Source organism: Sciurus carolinensis, chromosome 5 (genome assembly GCF_902686445.1).
Source record: "Sciurus carolinensis chromosome 5, mSciCar1.2, whole genome shotgun sequence".
Lineage (NCBI taxonomy): Eukaryota > Metazoa > Chordata > Mammalia > Rodentia > Sciuridae > Sciurus > Sciurus carolinensis.
In genome coordinates, this window is record NC_062217.1 from 26,982,610 (window position 1) to 26,989,403 (window position 6,794).

A 6,794-nucleotide genomic window follows, 5' to 3' on the forward strand; every position below is an offset into this window, starting at 1 on the left:
CAGCCCTCGACGTAATTAGAGAACACCCAGAAATCTGCAACTCCTTTCTAGACTTCTCTTGGTATTTGATGGTCAGATTTTAAGGCTCAATTTGGACCTCATAGAGTGGTAAAGAATACCATCTTCTGGAGTCCGGTGAATTCCAACGCAGGAAAGGCACTTAGCACAGCGTCCAGCACTGAGGAGGGGTCATAAATAACAGAGAACTCTTATTGCTAATGTAAAGATTCTGTGAAAGTCCTAATACAAGTGTCAATTCATTTCTGTGTTGAGTGGCGAGGCCTACAACATTTTTTCAATAAAGCAGCTACAGATGTCATGTTCAACTTAGAAAATAGTGCTTGCCACCCTCATGAACAATCTTTGGTAATTAAGTACCAAATACAGATGCTCCCTGATTTGCAATGGAACTTTTTCCAAAAAGCCCATCATAGGCTGAAAATATTATTGAGTAGAAAATGCATTTAATACCCTGAACCTACTGAACGTGGTCACTTAGCCTAGCCTACCTTAAATCTGCTCAGGATACTTAGTCTGCAGTGAGAAACGTCTTAGAACCCAAAGCCTATTTAATAAAAAAGTGTTGAATAACTTATATAATTTGTCGAGTGCAGTATACAGTACAGTCAGTATTGGTGGTTTTCCCTGGTGACCATGGAGCTGATAGGGAGCTGCGAATTATTTGCTGCCACCTGCATCTGAAAAGAGTATCATCCTCCATACAGTTTGTCTGGGGAAAGGTCACAATTCAAAATCTGAAGCAGGGTTTCTACTGAAAATGCTTATCACTTTCACACTAGCATAAACTCAAAAAATTTCAAGTTGAACCACTGTAAGTCAGGGTGTGTCAAATAAGGGACCATGGATTCTGCGGTATTATGTGATATCCCACTAAGGGAAAAAAATGATGACAATTAAATGCTTTCTTTACCATTTTTATTTTGTACTTTCTGAAATTGCTCTTTTAGGATTAGGTTTTGGAAACATTTGCCACTGTTTTGCATACATAAAAAGAATTGAGGCAAAATAAATTGATTTAAAATATTCCTAAGTTGTCTTCACATTCTGAGTCCCAGCCTTCTGAATCACTTGTTTGACTCAGAGTCCTGTTTCTGCTTATTCACTCAATGCCATGCTTTGTGCCACCAAAAACATTGGTGATGCAGCATTTCTTAGGAGAATCCACAAGTCCTTGAGCTCTTGGTTGGGGCGGGGCTCTTTGCTTGCTTTTTTTATGGGGGGGGGTACTTTGGATTGAACTCAGGGGCATTCTACCACTGAACCACATCCCCAGCCCTGTTTTGTATTTTATTTAGAGACAGGGTCTCACTGAGTTGTTTAGCACCTTGCTGTTGCTGAGGCTGGCTTTGAACTCCCGATTCTCCTGCCTCAGCCTCCTGATCACTGGGATTACAGGCATGTGCCACCATGGCCAGTTGCTTGCCTATTTTTGATTCCTATTTCAAGTCTATTACAAGCATGTGATGATTTATCATCCTCTCGGCCCCCTTTTTTCATAAACATTTGTTTTTCCGGGATTAAAAGAGTGCTTCACTCTTCCTTCTGAGATTCTATTCCAAGCCACTGACACCCAGTTTCCAAGTTGGGACACTGCGACTACTGATGCTCATGGACATGTAGGCAAAGGCACTTGTGGCCTGGCCAACAGATGGGAAGCATCTTCAGTTATAAGATGCATCCTTAATTACTTCCCCTCCCCACCCCCTTCTTCTCCTTCTCCTTCCTTTTCTTTCTCCTCTTCCCCACCACCTGCCCGTGGTAGGACTAGGAATTTAACCCAGGAGAGCTCTACCACTGAGGTACATTCCAGCCCTTTAGGTTTTTTTGTTTTATTTTGTTTTTTAATTTTGAGACAAGATCTTGCTTATGTTGCCAAGGCTGGCCTCAAACTCATGATCCTCCTGCCTCAGCCTCCCAAGTTGCTGGAATTACAGGCTTGTGCCAATGTTCACAGCTGGATTTCAAAGATGTTGGTAATAAATTAATCGAGTCTGGAATCTGTCCTTGCTGGGGATCAGCTCCATGTGATCATTTGCAGAAAACAGTATGACCATTAATGACCTTTGAGATGCACGGACCTCCCCCTGCCCCGAACAGATTTATTCAGGCAAAATTCATGTACTATACCATGTGCCCATTAAAGTGCAAATTTCAGGCTGGGGCCTTGACCATGCCTATAATCTCAGGAGGCTGAGGCAGGAGGATTGCAAATTTGAGGTCATTCTGAGGACTTGGTGAGATTCTGCCTCAAAATGAAAAATAAAAAGGTCTGTGGATGTAGCTCAGTGATAGAGCATCCCTGGGTTCAATCCTCAACACTGCAAAAATAAAAGTAAAATAAACAAAATAAAGTGCAAAATTCAGCTGAGTGCTGTGGCACATGCCTATAATCCTAACTGCTCAGGATATTGGCACAGGAGGATTGAAAGTTCAAGTCCAGTCTGGACAACTGCTTAGTGAGACCCTGCCTCAAAGTAACAAATATAAAGGGCTGAAAATGTAGCTCAGAGGCAGAGCACTTGCTTAGCATGTGTGAGACCTTGGGTTTAATACTCAGTGTAGTCTGAAAATGAATAAAAAATAAAGTAAAAATCCAGTGATATTCAGTGTATTCACATTGTAGACAGACAAATCAGTTTTACTACAACGTCATCACCCTAAAGAGAAATCTTACATGTATGAGTGGCTGGTCCCCACCCCTCTCCCCAACTCTCAGCCCCCAGAAATGACTGATCTGCTTTTCTGTCTCTGTGAATTTGCCTACTCTGCATATTTTTATAAGTAGAATCATGACAGGTAGGCTTTTGTGGCTTCTTTCACTCAGCATAATGTTTTCAAGGTTCCTACATTATAGCACATGTGAGCACTCATATCCTTTTATTATTGAATAATATCCAGTTGTATGGGTATACCATACCTTATTGATCTGCGTATCAGCTGGGCACTTGGATTGCTTCCACTTCGGGACTATTATGAATAAGGCTGTTACATAAATATTCATGTACACATTTTTGTGTAGATGTGCTTTCATTTCTCTTGGGTACATACCTAGGAGTCACTCTGTTTAGCCATTTGAGTAACTGTCACCCTGTATTCCAGGGCAGGGATCCTGTTTTACAGTCCTACAAGCAATATATGAGGGTTCCAATTTTTCTATCTCCTTGTCCAGTGCTGGTGTGATCTGTCTTTTTGATTACAGAGGTCCTCGTACTTCATTTTGGCACTGTACTTATTTTTGGTGGTACTGGGGATTGAACCCAGGGCCTTGTGCTTGTGAGGCAAACACTCTACCAACTGAGCTATCTCCCCAGCCCATCTCATTCATTCTCCGCAACCCTTGTCAGCCTCCCTTAACTACAGACAAGGAAGCAAACATCCAGACTCATTCGCTGCCTTGCTCAAGATAGCTCAGCTGGTGACAGAAGGTGGCCTAGAACATAATCATGCTTCTAGCTCCTGGGATCATTGCTCCTCCACCACACCAGGCTGTCCCAACCCTAGGAGAGCCACCTACCTGCACAGAGTCAAGCCAAGGGTAATGACGGATTAGAGGTGAGCTGGGGAGGGTGGGGGCCTGGGCTGCAGGAATGTCACCCGGGCATCGTACTGCAATGCCACCTTAGCGGATGCTCCTGCCTTTTATAAGACAGCAAGCTAGTGCCACTGTCCTACAATAGCCCAGCAAGATGGGTCTCATTTTGGGAAAATGTTCGCTTACAGTTTGGGAGGTACAGAGGCAAAAAATAAATAAAATCTACAATTTGCAACCAAGTCTATAGCTTTGCCTTCACAGCCTATGGAAAAGATCATACCATCCTTGTTAGTCTCCTTTCGGCACATGGGTTCCTGGTGATATAAAATTGAGGAAGGCTAATTTCCCTGCTCTGCCTTACTCCCTGTGGGAATAGTAGAAGGCAGCCTCTGTTTGTAATCTGGACTCATTATTTTCTGTGCTTATGAACTGAGAGAACTAAAGGATTTGTGCTTATGCTTACATTTTCTATTCATGAACTATCTCCTTTTTGTGCAAAAAAAAATCAATATTTTATGAAATAATCTCCTCGGAGGTTAAATGCTACAGCACTATGCTTTTCTAGCCAAAGAAACTCTGCATGTTGCTCAACCCCAGCTGAGCAAGGGCAAAGGTCTCTAAATGAAGCTTTCGTACCTCACTAGGAAAGTCACCTTCCAATCACTGAACCATGAAACCTTACTGGAGATACAGAGCAAAATAAATCGATTGGTGTATTGGTCTGTTTTTCATTATTATAATGAAATACCTGAGCCTGAATGACTTTATAAAGAAAAGAGGCTTATTTGGCTCAGTTCTGGGGATTCAAGGGCCAATATTGGTAATGGCCTTTTTGCTGGCAGAGTCCAAAGGCAGCATAGGGCATGATATTATCACATGGCAGGGGCCACAGAGAGAGGGATAGAGAGAGAGAGAGAGTTTGGTCTCCTTCTTCTTATGAAGCCACCAAAATTCAGTCATTAACACTGTATGTGATGACCTTATTTAATCCTAATCACTTCCCAAAGGTTTCGCCTCTTAACACCATAGATGGATTAAGTTTTTACCTTTTATGATACTGTGGATTGAATCCGGGAGCACTTTACCATTGAGCTACATTCCCAGTCCTTTTTAAATTTTGAGAGAGGGCCTCACTAAATTTCTGAGACTGGCCTCAAACTGGCCATCCTCCTGCCTCAGCCTCTGGAGTGACTGGGTTTACAGGTGTGTGCCACTATGTAAGCACACCGTGTATGGCATTCCCGCAACACACTGCTCAGAATGCAGCCCTGCTGTTAAGTGATGCAGGACTGTGATGTGATGTCTTACTGCTGGATTCGAGATGGCTTCCCGGGTGCGTCCTCGTGCACAGGGCTTTTTGCTCCTTTTTGTTATTTCCTTGGGACCCTTTCTCACGGGAAAAGAAAATTCACGCCTAGTAAACACCTATCGTGTACCAGTTTTTTTTTTTTTTTAATTACTTTGTTAGTTGTAGATGGACACAATGCCTTTATTTATTTTCAGGTGGTGCTGAGGACGAACCCAGTGCCTCGCACGTGCTAGGCAAGTGCTCTCCCGCTGAGCTGCGGCCCCAGCCCCTGCATGCCCAGCTTTGTGTGATTATCTGTGGTTTCTCTGACTCCACGAGATAGTATGTTTTTTTATTCCCATTTTGCTGGGGGGAGAAACGAAGGCTGAGAGAGGTTAGAGACCAGGGACACCGACTCCGCCATCGGCATCTCACTTATTTCAGTCTCAGGTTCTACATTTATAAAACAGGGAGAGCAATGGAAACGACTTCACTGGGCTGTTGGGAGACCGTGTCTACAAAGGACAGACAGACCTTAACCTGGGGGAAGAGCGGGAGCTGCCAACCCAGGTCCTACCTCTTCTATCCCTGCTGAGTTGCTGGTCCCCAGACAACCAGGAAGGGACCAGGGCTCCGGGATGTTTGCGCTGATCTCCCACCGCGGCCCTGAGCCTTCGGGTGGGAGGGGCTTGAGCATCTTTATTTCTCCTGATGTTTTCCACAGTCGTTGGAATGATCTAGAAGCACGCGGCACTGTTTCTCTGCATTTCAGATCGCAAGCGGCCTGAGGTCTCTGCTCCCTTCAGCTGCTCACCTCTAATCTCAGGGTCTTCAACTCAGTCTCTGGTGCTCTTCCACCTTGGAGGGGCCAGAGCCTGTCTTTTTAACCAGCCGCCTGAGCTGTTCTTGTTGGGCGCTCGAGGGTGCCCTCCGGGGCAGGGGCCGCAGTGGCTGTGGATGGGCTGCTCAGTCTCCGGGGAGGGAAGGGGCAGCTCTGGAGAAGCAGACCCTGCCTGGCGTGGCAGCCTCTGGGACCTGGGACTCGGGTCTGTGGGCTCCTGTCTGCAGGGACTGAAGCTTTGGTTCTGAGATGAGCTTCAGGAAGAGGAGAGCAGGGGCTGGAGGCAGGAGGATGGACAGAACCCTTAACTGCCTCTCCCTGCCCGTCAGCGAACCAGGGACGGAAGCGCCTGTTCGGCTAGGGGATGGCTGGCCGGGATGGCGGCCTGGCTGGGCGAGGAACGCCCGAGGACGGGTGAGGCCCAGCTCCGAGCCCGGGCCTGCCTCCCCGGGATGTGTGCGGGCTGCAGGCGCTGCCGGCGACTGGCTTCTGTGGATGAGACATGACTTCCTCTCTTCTAGCCGTCTCTCCTCCCAGGGGCCGTCACCCTCGGGGTTAGTGTCCCCATGACATCAGGGTTGCCCTTAACCACAGATGGAGGAGAAGGCTTGGATGCCATGGGTCATAAAAAGAGATGGGAGCTGGGCATGGTGGCACATGCCTGTAATCCCAGCGACTCAAGGGGCGGAGGCAGGAGGCTCGCAAGTTCGAGGCCAGCCTCAGTAACTTAGGCCCTAAGTAATTTAGCGAAACCCTGTCTCAAAATAAAAAGGGTTGGGGGTGTGGCTCAGTGGTTAAGCACCCCTGGGTTGATTCCTGGCATCACCAAAGAGAGAGAGAGAGAGAGAGAGAGAGAGAGAGAGAGAAGAAAGGAGATGGCAGGCACGCTGCCCTTTACTCAGCCAGGACCCTGTGCCGAGCTTTTTCATAGTCATTACTGAACATTCACCAGACTACAAGGTGGGATTATCAAGACTTAAAAGTAACTTTCTCAAGGTCACATAGCCAAATATGGGGGGAAGCCAGGTTTCACAGTCCAAGACAGCTACCTGAAAAACTTATGTTCTCCCCTCCATCCGGATGCTTTCTGTCGCCCCCAAACCTACACTCTC

At 46.3% G+C, this 6,794-nt stretch overlaps 1 non-coding gene across 1 annotated transcript; it reads right to left on the reverse strand.

The window, feature by feature from the left end:
* Positions 1-3,257: 3,257 nt before the first annotated feature.
* On the reverse strand, positions 3,258-3,330 carry Trnav-cac (transfer RNA valine (anticodon CAC)). The gene has a single exon. It is a non-coding gene; the product is annotated as a tRNA-Val (tRNA).
* Between the last annotated feature and the right edge of the window lie 3,464 nt (positions 3,331-6,794).